We start from the raw sequence: 16,800 nt of genomic DNA on the forward strand, positions 1-16,800 counted from the left end.
CATTTCTCTCACTTCCGTTTCCGTCCGGGTGAGCCTCCCGGGGACTGTGAGTGGACGGACGAAGAGAGAGACGGACCATCCGGGTTGTGGCTGGGCTGGCACTCTATGGTAGTCCGTCCCCCTACGCTTCCTCTCTAGCCGCTCGAGCTCTATGCTCCGCGGTCGCGGGCCGCCCGCCGCCAGCCGGCCAGCGGGGAAGGGTGCGCAGAGGGAGGCGGGGCGGGAAGGCAAGAGGTGTCTCCTCCACCCGAGCGGCGGGAGACCCGAGCAGGCTCTGTGACAGCTCTTCGGCCGCCATGTCAGCGAGCGGGGCTGGAAACAGACCCGGCGTCCAGCCGTAGCCCTGCGTTCGCCTCCGACTCCCAGGTGAGGAGAGGAAGAGCGGGATGCGGGGCGCCGGCCGGCGGGCGGCCGCCGCGGGAAACCCCCCGGGACCCCGTGGCTCCTCCCCCGGCGCCCCGCGCAGCGGCTGCGCTCCCGGCGCGGGGCTGCCCGGCGCCCTCCGCGCTTGCCCGCGCGCCTCCGGTGGCTGCAGCCCGCCGTCTGTGCGGCGCTCGCCCCCCGCCGCTGCCCCGGCTCCCCACCCCGGGGACCGTCCTGTGTCCTCCGCCGCCCCCGAGAACCGCCCGGGGTCTCCCATCCGTACCTCCCTCTGGGCCGGGATCTCCCTTAGTCTTTATTTTTAATTTGCGGGTTGAACAGATTTAAAGTTAAGGCTTTTATAAAAATCAGGGTTTAAAAGCGTTAAATCCCTTCGTAAGCTGGGAAGGGTTGCGACCTCAGGATGCTTATTTTGATCCCTGGGTAAACTTACTCACAGGCGTACTGTGGCGTGCCGTTTTGAAGACCCATTCCAAAGCCTCCAAAAATAGGGCGCTCTAATGGACATTTTGGCAATCTTTTCACCGGTTGGGCAATGTTAGGAGACTCGATTCGTTTTGCGTGATTCCGGGGTTTAGGGATTATACTCAGACAGAGATTTGCCCATTACTCTTTACACCAGGGCAGGAAGCTGCAGCCAATCAACACCCCCATTAAAATATGTGCAATCCTTTCTGCTTACTCGACTGGGAGCGTAATTGAGCTTGGTATTTATATGCACGAGGAAAAGGTTTCTAAGGAATGTATCACCTGGCGAATTGAAGTCTGAAGATTATACTCAGCTGATGAATCTCAAAATGGATAAAGAAACGGACAGGCAAATATGTGTGGCCTTCTGGGGATTATAAATTTGCTAGGACACCTTAGAAAGTGTTTCAGCAACTGTTGCGGAAGCCTTGGGGACTCCTTAGTCCAAATTTCCTCAAATTCTTTTTTTTATACGTTTCCCCATTGACAGTTTTCTAGAAGTGACTCTTGGATCCTCTGGACACCTGAGAAAGCTTTTCCTCTCCATTCTTTCTTTCTTTTTTAAGATTTGATTAATTTATTTGACAGAGAGAGAGATCACAAGCAGACTGAGAGGCAGGGAGAGAGAGGGGGAAGCAGGCTCCCTGCTGAGCAGAGAGCGGATGCGGGGCTCGATCCCAGGACCCTGGGATCCCAAGACCCTGAGCGGAAGGCAGAGGCTTAACCCACTGAGCCACCCAGGCGCCCCACCCCCTCCATTCTTTAAAGAGCTCTCGCCTCTACTCTTTTAAAAAATATTTTCATAGATTCAGAAATACAGTAATTTTTTTCCTCAAAAGCCCTGGAGGCCTGAGTACTTTTAAATTAAATAAAGAAGAAATATGTCATGCTAAAAGAATAAAGGGTTTGCTTCTAGAAATGTGTTGTTTCTCACGTTTAAAATACTCTTTTAAAAAATCACGGTGCAAGTTATTTGTTTTTAAATATGTTTTCTTATTCCATATGGTTTGTGGACTAAAGGTAGCCCATCTAGCCCTAGAGAAATTGATGTTTCTTATTTTGCTTTTGAGCTATGTTTTTTTTCTTTCCTTTATTTCTTCTTCTCCTTTTTTCCTCCCTAGTTTTGGACAAGAGAATTAAGTTGTATTTCCTTTTTATAACGTTAGTGGTTGGTTGTGGTTGAGGGTGCTTGAATAATAAAGATAAGATTTTATATAGCTTTCTGGGGCCCTAGGTCCTGGAAATGAAAGAAATGTTAATTTCACTTTAAAGATGTGATCAACATTCTGATCCACGTTATTAGAAACACTTGGTTTGTGTATTTCCCACCTTATTTTCTTAAGAGATGTAATTTCTGCATCCTGTGCTATTTTTGCCTTTTCGAAGTCAAGTAATATTTCTTTAAAATGGTGTTAGGGCAAAGTGATTCTATTTTTACATTGTTCTTAAGTTATTTTTATTATAATATCAATGGATCCAGAAAAGAATTGCTGCTTTTTCTTTTGGCTTTTATTTTTATTATTTATTCAAAGATTATTTATTTTAGAGGGCGCATGGTGGGTAGAGCACAGGGAGAAAGACAGGAAAAGAAGTGGACTCCCCGCTGAGCGGGGAGCCCCACATGGGTCTCTACCCTCACAACTCCAAGATTATGACCTGATCCAAAAATAAAATTTGGAGCCCAGCTGATGAGCCACCCAGGCACCCTTCTTTTGGCTTTTATTTATTTAAAGATTTTATATATTTGGGAGAGAGACAGTGAGAAAGAGCATGAGCGAGGTGAGGGTCTGAGGGAGAAGCCGACTACCTGTGGGGCTGGGCACCTGATGGCGGGACTGGATCCCAGAACTCTAGAGTCATGACTTGAGCTGAAGGCAGCCGCCCAACCAACTGAGCCACCTAGGCACCCTATTTACTTATTTTTCAGATTTTACTTATTTATTTGAGAGAGAGACAGTGAGTGAGCATGAAAGACGGTCAGAGGGAGAAGCAGACTGCCTGCTGAGCAGGGAGCCTGATGCAGTACTCGATCCGGGACTTCAGGATCATGACCTAGCCAAAGGCAGTTGCTTAACCAACTGAGCCACTCAGGCGCCCCTTCTTTTGGCTTTTAAATGGCAGTCGTGATTGGGAAATGTCAAGTGATAGCTCATGTTTGCTATCACAACTAAAGGTGTGAGTCTAGGGTCGTCTGGGTGGCTCAGTTGGTTAAAGCCTCAGTGGGTTAAAGCCTCTGCCTTCCTCTCAGGTCATAGTCCCAGGGTCTTGGGATTGAGCCCTACATCGGGCTCTCTGCTCAGCAGGGAGCCTGCTTCTCACTCTCTCTCTGTGGCCTCTCTTGCCTGCTTGTGACCTCTGTCAAATAAATAAATGAGATCTTTAAAAAAAAATTAAAAAATAAAAAATAAAGGTGTGAATTTATAAGCATTGCTATAGAGACTGTAGGTCTGTAACAATCCAACTGTAAATGCAAGCCATATGAGCAATGTAAAGTCTCCTAAATAAAAAATAACAAATTAAAAAGTGAAATTAAGGGGCGCCTGGGTGGCTCAGTGGGTTAAAGCCTCTGCCTTCGGCTTAGGTCATGATCCCAGGGTTCTGGGATTGAGCCCCGCATCGGGTTCTTTGCTTGGCAGGGAGCCGGCTTCCCTTCCTGTCTCTCTGCCTACATGTGATCTCTGTCTGTCAAATAAATAAATAAATAATCGTTTTTAAAAAGGTGAAATTAATAATACATTTTATTTAATCCATATACTTTTAGATGTAATCAATTTGGTAATAATGAGATATTTTGCATTCTCTCATGCTTCATCCACAAAATCTGTTTTTTATACTTAGAGTACATTTGAATTCAGACCAGCCACATTTCAAGTGCTTAGTAACTACATGTACATAGCAAATGGCTAGGACTTTACTGAGCAGCACATAGCTATAGGATAACTGTATAATTTTTTTAAAAAGATTTTTTTAGGAAAAGATTTTATTTATTTATTTGACAGAGATCACAAGTAGGCAGAGAGGCAGGCAGAGAGAAAGGGGGTAGCAGGCTCCTTGCTGAGCATAGAGCCCAATGTGGGGCTTGATCCCAGGACGCTGAGACCATGGCTTAAGCCAAAGGCAGAGTCTTAACCCACTGAGCCACCCAGGCACCCCAACTGTGTAATTTTTTTTTTTCAAGATTTTATTTATTTATTTTTCAGAGAGAGAGATCACAAGTAGGCAGTAGGCAGAGAGGCAGGCAGAGAGAGAGAGGAGGAAGCAGTCTTCCCGCTGAGCAGAGAGCCCGATGCAGGGCTTGATCCCAGGACCCTGGGATCATGACCTGAGCCGAAGGCAGAGGCCTAACCCACCGAGCCACCCAGGCGCCCCCCAACTGTGTAATTTTTAAGATGTCTTCCTACTCTGAGAGTTTGGAGTAAATCTAGGGGGTAAGTTTAAAACTCCATTTCCTAAGGTGCTGTGATATTCAAACTGAGAAGTTCGTGTGGCAGGAAGAAGGTTCCAAGAAGTCTCTTCCTCTTAGTGTTGACTGTATTCACACTGAGGAGGATGAACAGGTGCATGTTTCCTGAGAGTGGTAAGATGATTCGAATGCTCAGTCATTTCCTGGGCTGTCATTGTTACAGTTGTTGAGGTTTTCATGTCAACAGTGTATCAAGGCTTGTGTGAGTCTCTGTTTACTTTACTTGTGGCTGTGAAGAAGGGAGAACTTGAAGACCTACAGGAAGATTGACCTTTACTGTGAACAGGTAGAGTTCCTACTTTTGTAGACTTATTTTCTGAATCAGTTTCAGATGTGGCTTAGAATTTTGTAAATGTGCTCCTCTCTATGATGGCATTGCTTGTCAAAGGAAAGAGAAAATCTTATCAGCCAAATTCAGAAAGAAGGGGTTTAATTTTTGGCACTAAAAGGCTGGGAGCCTGATTACTAGCAAACAATGTGCGTGTGGTGGTTTAGATAAATTTAAAAGGAAATATGGCACTATTTAAAAACAAAAAAAGATTTTATATATTCGAGAGAGAGAGAGAACTGGGGAGAGAGGGGAGAAGTAGACTCCCCACTAAGCAGGGACCCCAAGGCAAGGCTCAATTCCACGATTGGGGGATCATGACCTGAGGGAAATATATTGCACTTTTTATAGAAAACTAATGACGTGCTGGCTAGGTATGTGCTTTAAGTTGTTTTTGCAATGGGGTGATTGACATGGAACCATCTCTTGTTCAGCTATGTTAAAAGTGAAAGATAGGGCGCCTGGGTGGCTCAGTGGTTAAGCCACTGCCTTCGGCTCAGGTCATGATCTCAGGGTCCTGGGATCGAGTCCCGAATCGGGCTCTCTGCTCAGTGGGGAGCCTACTTTGCTTCCTCCTCTCTCTCTCTCTGCCTGCCTCTCTGCCTACTTGTGATTTCTCTCTGTCAAATAAATAAATAAAAATCTTTAAAAAAAAAAAAAAAGTGAAAGATAACTCTATTGGAAAACTAATCCTGCAGCTAACTGATTTCAGTGGGATCAATGGGACCCATCATTATTCCTATCTCGACTTATATATTCTTTTTTAAATTATTTATTTATTTTTTTTCTTTGAAATATTTTTATTTATTTATTTGATAGAGAGAGATCACAAGTAGGCAGAGAGGCAGGCAGAGAGAGAGGGGGAAGCAGGCTCCCCACTGAGCAGAGAGCCCGATGTGGGGCTCGATGCCAGGACCCTGAGATCATGACCTGAGCTGAAGGCAGAGGCTTAAACCACTGAGCCACCCAGGCACCCCAATTTTTTTTTTAAAGATTTTATTTATTTATTTGACAGAGAGAAATCACAAGTAGTCGGAGAGGCAGGCAGAGAGAGAGAGAGAGGAGGAAGCAGGCTCCCTGCTGAGCAGAGAGCCCCATGCGGGACTCGATCCCAGGACCCTGAGATCATGACCCGAGCCGAAGGCAGCGGCTTAACCCACTGAGCCACCCAGGCGCCCCTAATTTTTTTTTTTTTAAATTTTATTTATTTACTTGACACACAGAGAGAGAGAGAGAGAGAGATCACAAGCAGGCAGAGAGACAGGCAGAGAGAGAGGAGAAGCAGGCTCCCTGCCGATCAAAGAGCCCGATGTGGGGCTCGATCCCAGGACCCTGAGATCATGACCTAAGCCAAAGGCAGAGGCTTAACCCAGGCACCCCCTTTTTTTTTTTTTTTTAAGTTTTTAAAAAAAAGTTTTTTAGAGAGAGCAAGAGCAAGGGGAGGGCCAGAGGGTAAGAGAATCCCAAGCAGGTGCCATGGCCAGCTTGGAGCCAGACATGGGACACCATTTCAGGACCTCAAGATCATGACCTGAACTGAACTCAGAAGTCACGTGCTTAACCAACTGAGCCACCCAGGAGCCCCTAGACTTGTATATCTTGTTAAACTTCCCTAAATACAACTTTATTTGCACTGTTTACATCTACATTGAATATTAAAATTCGGTGGCAAAATTCACCTGAAAGATTTAATATTTAATATAATCTAAGAGAAATGCTCCCTCCCCAACCTTTATGGCATAAAGAAATCTTAAATTATGTGGTCAGCAAACAAAATTCCTTTGTAAAGTCTGGTCATTGTAGATCTGGCATATATTAAAGTATCAGAGATAGACTTGGGGAAGGAGAAGTGATTGGATGGTGCTTGTTTGGTGAGACATACATGTACATTATAGTAGGAGAATGTGGTGTTTTAATTTGTATTTAAATCTAGATGACTGTCCATTGACACCATTTTAATGGAATAAAAAAGATAATGTATTTTGTTCCTACAAATTAGTCTTGGCAATTTTTTAAAAATTAATTTTTAAAATTTATTTTCCACATAATAGTATTCATTGTTTTTGTACCACACCCAGTGCTCCATGCAATCCGTGCCCTCTCTAATACCCACCACCTGGTGCCCCAACCTCCCCCCCCCCCACCCCTTCAAAACCCTCAGATTGCTTTTCAGAGTCCATAGTCTCTCATGGTTCACCTCCCCTTCCAATTTCCCTCAACTCCCTTCTCCTCTCCATCTCCCCTTGTCCTCTATGCTATTTGTTATGCTCCACAAATAAGTGAAACCACATGATAATTGACTCTGTCTGCTTGACTTATTTCACTCAGCATAATCTCTTCCAGTCCCATCCATGTTTGGCAATTTTTTTTTTAAATTTGAGGAAAAGTAATTGAGAGTTTGGCAGTTCTCTATTTTTATTTTTATTTTTTTTTTAAAGATTTTTATTTATTTATGACACAGATATTGAGAGAGGGAACACAACAAGCATAGGGGAGCTGGAGAGGGAGAAGCAGGCTCCCCGCCTAGCAGAAAACCCATATGGGGCTCGATCCCAGGACTCTGGGATCATGACCTGAGCCGAAGGCAGATGCTTAACTGACTGAGCCACCCAGGTGCCCCAGCAGTCCTCAATTTTTTTTTCTCCCAAAGATTTCACTCCTTTGTCAGAGAGAGAGAGAGTGAGCACAGGCAGACAGAATGGCAGAGGCAAAGGGAGAAGCAGGCTCCCCACTGAGCAAGGAGCCCAATGTGGGACTCAGTCCCATGACGCCGGCATCATGACCTGAGCCAAAGGCAGCCGCTTAACCAACTGACCAGCAGTTCTCAATTTTTAAAGAAGATCTTAAATGATTGAAGTGGCCTCTCTATGGATTTTTTTTTTAATTGAGAAATTCTACTCACATACTCACTGTGTCTGTGTCTTGCTACTGTTGTGGAGCATTCTCTCTGAGTCCCTGAAGATTCACACAAATACAGGCTCTTTTGTTTATTTAGGAATCATTCCCTTGGGGGAAATTATATTTTCTTTTAACCAGGGAATACTTTTGTTTTTCACACATTTGAAATAATTTATTTGTAATATTTTTAAAGAAGTATATCACTGGTCAATTATACCTCAATAAAAGAAAAAGGAAAATCATGTCTGAACATGATAACGTCATGTAAAACTTTTCTGAATCTTGAAGAATCTTTTCTTCAAACGCTGTTGTGAGATTCTGCTGTCTGAAGTATTTGGAGATAGAAACTTAGTAGTAACACCCTGCTCCTCCCTGCCCTCTCTTAGAACTTCCTCTTTTTCTGTCATCATTAGCCATGTGGAAAGGAAAGATAGTAATGTGTCTGTCAAAATACTGACAAATTAAGTTTATTTTTCTGTTTGACTGTAGGAAGAATGCTGAAGCAGTAAGCAACACTGTCGCCTTTATTGACATTTGGTCTTTTGACATTTTAAATGACAGTACTTAGGCGATTTTAGGAATTAGCAATATTTTCTAATTGTTGTATCTGCTAAATTCTCTTATGAGAATACTTACCCTGTTTTTCCTGGAAGACTGCTACCTAGCTGAATAATTACTGTTTTTTTTCCTCTGTTAAATGCATCTAGAAAATTCAGTGCATTCAGTGGTTGTGGTTTTCTAATTAGAATGAAGGCAAACTAATATTTTAAAGCATCTTTTATACTAGAGACTTTGAAATAATTTCCTTAAAATATGTGAACTTTATGATAAGATACAGAATGCTGTTGTTTGTGAGCATACCACTTACATTTTACTTTTATGCATACATTGCTTTTCTTGCTACTTTTCTTTTTTGCAGGTAATAAAACTGTACAAATATATCTCAAAAACGTTTTTAGAGGAACTGAAAAACATTGCTTAAGATTTTTCAATGAGAACTTTTTTTTTTTTTAAGATTTTATTTATTTTCTTGACAGGGAGAGAGGGAACACAAGCAGAAGGAGTGGGAGAGGGAGAAGGAGACCCCTTGCTGAACGGGGCCCACTGTGGGGCTCAAACTGGGCTCCATCCCAGGACCCTGGAATCATGACCTGAGCCAAAGGTAGACACTTAATGACTGAGCCACCCCAGGCGCTCCTATGAGCACTTATTTTTGTGAAAATGTATTTTATTTATTGGAAACTAGTGGAGTTATTTCTTTTGTGTCAGATTACTTCCTTCAGTTTTTCTTTTTCCCCTGCTTGTGGAGCATGAAGATGGTTTAGTTAACTCAGGACTTAAAAGGGTTCATACCAAAGTAGTTGTGATTTCCTCCCTCAAGTTCAACTCAGAAAAGAGTGAAAGTTCGTGGAAACTATGCTGATCAGTAAATTATGAAATTTTTCATAATTTTTTTTTCCTGGAAAAGGCTTTATACTCATTTGTGACTTCTTAATCCAAATTCAGTCACCAGGCTTTATTTTCTTCAACACCTTACAAAGTAACCACTTGCTTTTGCTCCAGTAGTTAAAAAAAATGTGTTGTTGTTGTGGAGTTCTTTACCATCCCAGTTAGAGCTATGCCTGTAGCACTGGGAAAGCTATGCAAAGAGCTACAAGTAGCGACAAGGTCATTTGACTTCCTTATTTAAATCCTATAATACAGGTTTGGTGAATGAGGAGAGAAAAAAATGGTTTCTCTTCTTAGTCTTAGATCTGAACTCCAGCTTAAAAATTGATCTCCTAGGTCTTCTATCCACCAAATCTCATATTTTCACAAGCCAGAGAAAGATGTTTAACATTCACCTAAAGTAAAAGAACATTTAATTTGGGAGATAGTTTTTAATTATACCAAGTGGCCTCTTTTTTTTTTTTTTTAAAGATTTTATTTATTTATTTGTCAGAGAGAGAGTGAGTGAGAGCGAGCACAGGCAGACAGAGTGGAAGGAAGAGTCAGAGGGAGAAGCAGGCTCCCTGCGGAGCAAGGAGCCTGATGTGGGACTCGATCCCAGGACGCTGGGATCATGACCTGAGCCGAAGGCAGCTGCTTAACCAACTGAGCCACCCAGGCATCCCACAAGTGGCCTCTTTTTTAATTATAATTTTGTGGATTTTGATGCCTACTGGCTTTATGTCCTTTTTCAGCTGTTACCTGGGGAAAATGTAGGGATCCCCTAATGAACCCCAACATGGCTTTGACCTTTGCTAAAATGGCTTGCCTTCCCTGACAGCTTCAAAGAGTATATTCCTATGCATGCAAAACATGAGCAAAAATTCTGTTCCAAGAACACTTATGGATTCTTATATTCTAAGAATGTCTGTCTTATAACTGCTATACACTTGTATAGTACTGTGTATTTTGTCTAACCTTTGCTGTAGAGTTTCCATTCTGTTCTAGCTCCTCAGAATATGTGGAAAGATACCCATAATGCCCCAAAACCTATTCTGCCTTACCTCACCTTTTGGTTTCTGTTCTTCTATGGAAAGTTCAAAAGTCAGAACAGGTCATGGTTTATTAGAGACTTGAAGTGGGGGAGGAGTATAAACCCTACTCCTTCCCTCTTTCCTCTCCTGCCTTCTCTATTGCAAAAGTGATCATGCTCCACAGAGAAAATGTAGATAAATTTTAACTTGAGGAAAACATGGTTATTCAAAAATTAGTATTTTGTCTATAGTTGAAGTTAATAAGAAGCTTTAATTTAGAGTCAGAATCCATTGGTCTCTCATGCTACTTAAGATGTCAGATGAATTTGTCAGGAAGAAAGTGAGTACAAGTATATTTTGAGTACACAGACATAGGCTATACTAGAGTGTATTTAGTAGTAGTTCTTTTTATCATATAGTTTTCTTCAGGGACTCTTCACCACTGAAATAAAACATCTTCGGGGAAAATCGTATTCTACCAATAATCTTTTATTGATTTATTTATTATTCTACCAATAATCTTTTAAAGCACCCTAAAGTATCCTTCTCCAGGACATTTTTTTTTTCTCTCTATTGGTTTATCTTTTTAGAATTTGTAACCTAGAGTAAACTGCCTTGCCCTGGCATTCTATCTTTTCCTAAAACCCCATCAAAATACATTCTTTTGAATAACTAAAAGAAAGCATATTCACTTTTTTTTTAAAGAAGATTTTATTTATCTGGGGGAGAGCAAGCAAGCAAAAGAGCAAGAGCAGGGGAGAAGGGCAGAGGAAGAGGAAGAGGCAGACTCCCCCCCTGAGTAGGAAGCCCAATGCGGGACTCGATCCCAGGACGCTGCACTGAAGGTAGACACTTAACCTTAACCAACTGAGCCACCAAAGGCACCCCGAAAGAATATTCACTTTTACACCTGTCTTTTTTCCTGCCTCTCTACCAACTTTCAGTGTGCTCTAGATATAAGTCAACATGTCACTATTAACAAGACAAAAATGCGCAAGTCTGGAGTTCTTGATGTGCTTGAACTGGCTAATGGTGGGAGGGGTGACGGCAGAAAGCAGTTGACAGTACGGAGGAGTAGATATTGAGGGCCGGAACATGGGATGCTGGGAGTGGCCTGTGGAGATGTTGGGGGCTCATCTGAGGTGCAGAGATTGCTTTGGTGCCAGTAACAATATAAAATTGGTGATACTGGCTGCACTGGCCAGGCAGTATGATGTCACCAGAGATCATTGAGACATGAAGAAATACTTATTCCACAAACGTATCAAGTCATTCTTTTTATTGTAAAACACCAAATACTCCTTTTCAGCAGAGAAATCTGCCTTTGATATGCAGGATGGATTGAAAGGGCTATGTGAGGGGGCGCCTGGGTGGCTCAGTGGGTTAAAGCCTCTGCCTTCAGCTCAGGACATGATCCCAGGGTCCTGGGATCGAGCCCCACATTGGGCTCTCTCCTCAGTGGGGAGCCTCCCCCCCCCCCCCCCCCCGCCCCGCCTGCCTCTCTGCCTGCTCGTGATCTCTGTCTGTCAAATAAATAAATGAAATCTTTAAAAGAAAGAAAGAGGGATGCCTGGGTGGCTCAGTGGGTTGGGGCCTCTGCCTTTGGCTTAGGTCATGGTCCCGGGGTCCTGCGTTGGAGCCCCACATCCGGGCTCTCTGCTCTGTGGGGAGCCTGCTTCCTCCTCTCTCTCTGCCTGTGTCTCTGGCTACTTGTGGTTTCTCTCTGTCAAATAAATAAATAAAATCTTTAAAAAAAAAATAAAAGAAAGAAAGAAAGGGCTATGTGAGACAGTGAGAGCCTTAATTAAGAGTAAATATGTTGGCCTGAACTCATTTTGAAATTTTCCTAGTAACTTTGGAAATGACAGAATTAATGAGTTTTTACTTCTTGTTCAAAAGCAGAATAGAAACTAAGCTAGAGAACTCCTGTCTTAGGTTTTGTGATTTAAAAATAGTGTTAAAATTGTGTTGGATGGGGCTCCTGGGTGGCTAAGTGGGTTAAGCTGCTGCCTTCGGCTCAGGTCATGATCCCAGGGTCCTGGAATCAAGTCCCGCATCAGGCTCTGCTTCGGCGGGGAGCCTGCTCCCCCCCCCCCCACCCCGGCCTGCCTCTCTGCCTACTGGTGCTCTCTGTCTGTCAAATAAATAAAAATCTTTAAAAAAAATTGTGTTTGGTGCTGTATGGATTATGTTCTTTATCTTAGTTGAGTTCATTACTTAATGTTACTGATAATCCACATGAACCTACACACTACAGTATACAAGTGCATGTACACATTACAACATTCATACACATTTTAGTGAATAATTTTGAAATATAGTGGCTTGTGTATAAATCCAAACCCAGCATTAGGTCCTGTCAGGTTAATGGCTAATGTTTGAGCCCATAGGTGAACCACATTATACTAAATACTGTGAGAAAAACAGTGGAAATCAGTTTTCACCTAAATATTTGATGAAAAATATGCATCTTAAGTATATTTACATAATTTTATTTCTTAATGTCATGAACAGCTGTATGTAGATTTGTTTTAGTTTTCTAGACAGGGAAAGAAAAATACATGAAAAACTTGTTTAGTATAAGTTATAAAAATTCAGTAAATATTGTATAGAATTTTATTTTTTTATATTATCGAAATTTCAAATGCCACCTTTTTGACTTAGGATTTAGTGAACGCACAGGTATGGATTCTGTAACAGTTGAGATGAGTTCATTTCTAAGATCTGTAACGTTCCTCAGTAGAGGTCTATACTTTGTGCCCTTGAAAAATGGCTTTGAAGGAACTCCTGTTTCTCTAGGTTATTGGCAGATATTTCAGGCAACTCTTTGATGGTTCTAAAATAGAACAAAAAAAGCAATGGCTGTCTTCTGAGATGGTGAATAAACACACATCCCAAAAGGAAGAAAACCCTCAATATATTATATGAGATAATGTGTGTCAAAGTGATTACCTTCCATAGGCTGTAGCATACAGAAAGCACTTAGTAAATGGTGTGTTTTGTTTTAAATTTGCTAAACTTTTGTAATAACCTTGTATTTACTTGTATTATTTTCTTTTTAAAGAGTAGTATTTTTTTTTTTTAAAGATTTTATTTATTTATTTGACAGAGAGAAATCACAAGTAGATGGAGAGGCAGGCAGAGAGAGAGAGGGAAGCAGGCTCCCTGCTGAGCAGAGAGCCCGATGCGGGACTCGATCCCAGGACCCTGAGATCATGACCTGAGCCGAAGGCAGCGGCTTAACCCACTGAGCCACCCAGATGCCCTAAAGAGTAGTATTTAGATTAATGGTAGCATTATTAGTGTTTTTTTAAAAATATGTTCTTGATTCTACTTTTTTAAGATTTTATTTATCTTAAAGATTTTTAAAAAATTTATTTGACACAGAGAGAGAGAGAAAACAAGTAGGCAGAGAGGCAGGGAGAGGGGTAAGCAGGCTCCCTGCTGAGCAGAGAACCTGATGCAGGGCTTATTCCCAGGACCCTGAGACTCTGACCTGAGCTGAAGGCAGAGGCTTAACCCATTGAGCCACCCAGGATCCCCAAATTTTATTTATTTTAGAGAGAGAGAACGCACATGAGGTAGAGCCAGGGGGAGGGGCAGAGGGAGAGGGAGTGAGAGGATCTCAAACAGACTCCCCAGTGAGTGTGGAGCCTATGCAGGGCTTCATACCAGAACCCTGATCATGATCTGAGCTGAAACCAAGAGTCAGATACTTAACTGACTGAGCCACTCAGGCACCTAGTGATTCAACTTAAAAATTTTTTTTTTAGTATAAAAATATATCTTTAGGGCACCTGGGTGGCTCAGTGGGTTAAGCCTCTGCCTTCAGCTTAGGTCATGATCTCAGGGTCCTAGGATAGAGCCCCGAGTCAGGCTCTCTGCTCAGCAGGGAGCCTGCTTCCTGCCCCCTCTCTGCCTGCCTCTCTGCCTACTTGTGATCTCTCTCTCTGTCTGTCAAATAGAAACAAACAAAAAAAAAGTTAAAACATATCTTTAAATATGCAACATATAGAAAAGTGCCAAAAAAAAAAAAAATCACTTGTACTCCCATTGACCAAGAAAAGGAACTGGTAACAGTTTTGTGTATTTACTTTCAGTCTCTGCAGTGTGTGAACACAGTTGAGATCCTGTGATGTGTTTCAGAATCTACTTCGGTCATTGTATCGTAGATTCATAATGTACATATTTTGTGACTTTGTAACACTTGGAGTATAAACGGCTGAGGGAGTTGCTCCTCTGTCATTGAACATTTAGGTTGTTTCCCGTTTGTCACTGACTGCCACAGAGACCTTGCACAAACTATCGAAACACTTTTCCCCTTAGTTTTTGCATGTGTAGATGGGGGAAATGATACTTCATTGGAGTTACAAAGATTAACTGAAGTAATGTGAATGGAATTATGCAGAACAGTTTCTGGAACAAAATAAGACTTTAAAAGGAAGCCTCTACGTCCAGCTTTGTGCATAGAAGATCCCTCCCCCCTTCTTCTTTTTTTTTTTTTTTGTTTTTTTGTTGATATTCAGAGTGTTTCGTTCCCCATCAATCTTCAGAAATAAAACTACTAGGTCTTAACTGTTTTGATATTCTTGCTACATGTTGTGAAGTTGTTTTCTGATACATTGTGCCAATTTACATTCAGACTGAGGGGCCTGTTTCAATGTGTATTTCATTGAACCCTTACCAATACTACATACCTTGTTTTTAAAAATCCATGTACATTTTAGGGCGCCTGGATGGCTCAGTGGGTTAAAGCCTTGGGGTGCCTGGGTGGCTCAGTGGGTTAAAGCCTCTGCCTTTGGCTCATGTCATAATCCCAGAGTCCCGGGATCAAGCCCTGTATCGGGCTCTCTGCTCGGCAGACAGCCTGCTTCCTCCACTCTCTCTCTCTGCCTGCTTCTGATCTCTGTCTTTCAAATAAATAAATTAATTTAAAAAAAAGTCTCTGCTCTTGGCTCACATCATGATCCCGGGGTCCTGGGATTGAGCCCTTCATTGGGCTCTGCCCAATGGGGAACCTGCTTCCCTCTCTCTCTCTGCCTGCCTCTCTGCCTACTTGTGATCTCTGTCTGTCAAATAAATAAATAAAAATCTTTAAAAAAAAAATCCATGTACATTTTAGAGGTAAATAAGTTGCTCATTGTAGTTAGGGAAGACATTTTATAAAAGACTAGTATGGAATAAAGAGAGATGGGTTGCTGAGAGACTGGTAACAAGGCTTGGGAGTTGGGATTTGGGCTAAAATACAGGCAGTAATGAGTTCAGGAGGCCTCCTGCTACTCCTCTTGCTTTCCCCAGCCAGCCAGTCAGTTTTCTCTAAAAACTCCTGGTCTTTGTACCTGTAATTTTTTTTTTTTTAAAGATTTTACTTATTTATTTGACAGACAGAGATCACAAGTAGGCAGAAAGGCAGGCAGAGAGAGAAAGATAAGCAGGCTTCCCGCCAAGCAGAGAGCCGGATGCGGGGCTTGATCCCAGGACCCTGGGATCATGACCTGAGCTGAAGGCAGAGGCTTTAATCCACTGAGCCACCCAGGCGCCCCCTTTGTACCTGTATTGAAGTACCTGTCCTATCCCACCTGTCCTTCTTGTCCATCTATCTAATATTTTGATTCATTCTTAATCTCCTCCATGTCTTTTCATGTCCAGGCGCCTGCCTGGCTAAAACAACAGAGCACAGCAGAGTGTTCTTGGCCGGCAGGCTCACTTGAGGAAGAAAGAAGGTGACTGACCCACCAAGTTTAGTAATTACCAAATTTACCAAACACTAAATCAGTATACCTCCCCAGAGGTGAGTAAAGGAGTCTATCAGGAATGGGGAAGGTTTCTTTACTAACACAACTCTCATTTTTTGTATCAACTATTACATTCCTAGTGATAAAAAAGAAAAAAATTTAACATGTTCAAGGCTTTTTAAAGTTTTTTCTTTCTTTTTTTGAAAGTTTTTTTAAAAGATTTTATTTATTTGAGAGGGAGAGAATGAGAGAGAAAGAGAGCACAAGATGGGGAAAGTCAGAGGGAGAAGCAGAATTCCTGCTCAGCAGGGAGCCCAATGTGGGATTAGAGCCTGATGCCGGACTTGATCCTGGGATCCCCAGGATCATGACCTGAGCTGAAGGCAGTTGCTTAACCAACTGAGCCACCCAGGCACCCTAAGAGATTTTATTTTATTTATTTATTTTTTAAAAATATTTTATTTATTTATTTGACAGGCAGAGATCACAAGTAGGCAGAGAGGTGGGCAGAGAAAGAGGGGGAAGCAGGCTCCCCGCTGATCAGAGAGCCCAATTTGGGGCTTGATTCCAGGACCCTGGCATCAGGATCTGAGCCGAAGGCAGCGGCTTCAACCCACTGAGCCACCCAGGCACCCTAAGAGATTTTATTTTTAACTAATCTCTACACCCAACATAGGGCTTGAACTTACAACTCCAAGGTCAAGAGTTACATGCTGTACCGACTGAGCCAGTCAGGCACCCCTACATGTTTTCTGAGTATAAAAATAATACAACTTACAATTCCATGAAAAGACAAGTAATCCAGTTTAAAAATGGGCAAAGTATCTGAATAGAACTTTCTCCAAAAAAAATATGCACGTGGCCAGTAAACACATGAAAAGATACTCACTAGCCATCAGGGAAATGCAAATAAAAACCACAATGAGATAACTCTTTGTACTTGAGATGAAGAAATTGGAACCCTTCCACGTTGCTGGTAGGAATATAAAATGATGTGACAACTGTGAAAAATGTGGTTTCTCAGTAACTTAAACATCAACTTAGCATATGACCCAGCAGTTCCAC

The 16,800-nt window shown here is 42.3% G+C and overlaps 1 protein-coding gene across 2 annotated transcripts in view; it reads left to right on the forward strand.

Moving 5' to 3' along the window:
- Positions 1 to 130: 130 nt before the first annotated feature.
- CNST (consortin, connexin sorting protein) overlaps positions 131 to 16,800 on the forward strand; it is a 113,296-nt gene continuing 96,626 nt past the window's right edge. The window contains exon 1 of one of the 2 annotated variants that reach the window (XM_059412569.1): positions 131 to 366. The gene's annotated coding sequence lies outside the window, so the exon portion shown is untranslated. Of the gene's footprint in view, positions 367 to 8,624; positions 8,701 to 16,800 lie in introns of those variants that run through there. The other variant, XM_059412570.1, reaches the window with a different exon arrangement.

This window comes from Mustela nigripes, chromosome 10, assembly GCF_022355385.1.
Source record: "Mustela nigripes isolate SB6536 chromosome 10, MUSNIG.SB6536, whole genome shotgun sequence".
Classification (NCBI taxonomy): Eukaryota; Metazoa; Chordata; class Mammalia; order Carnivora; family Mustelidae; genus Mustela; species Mustela nigripes.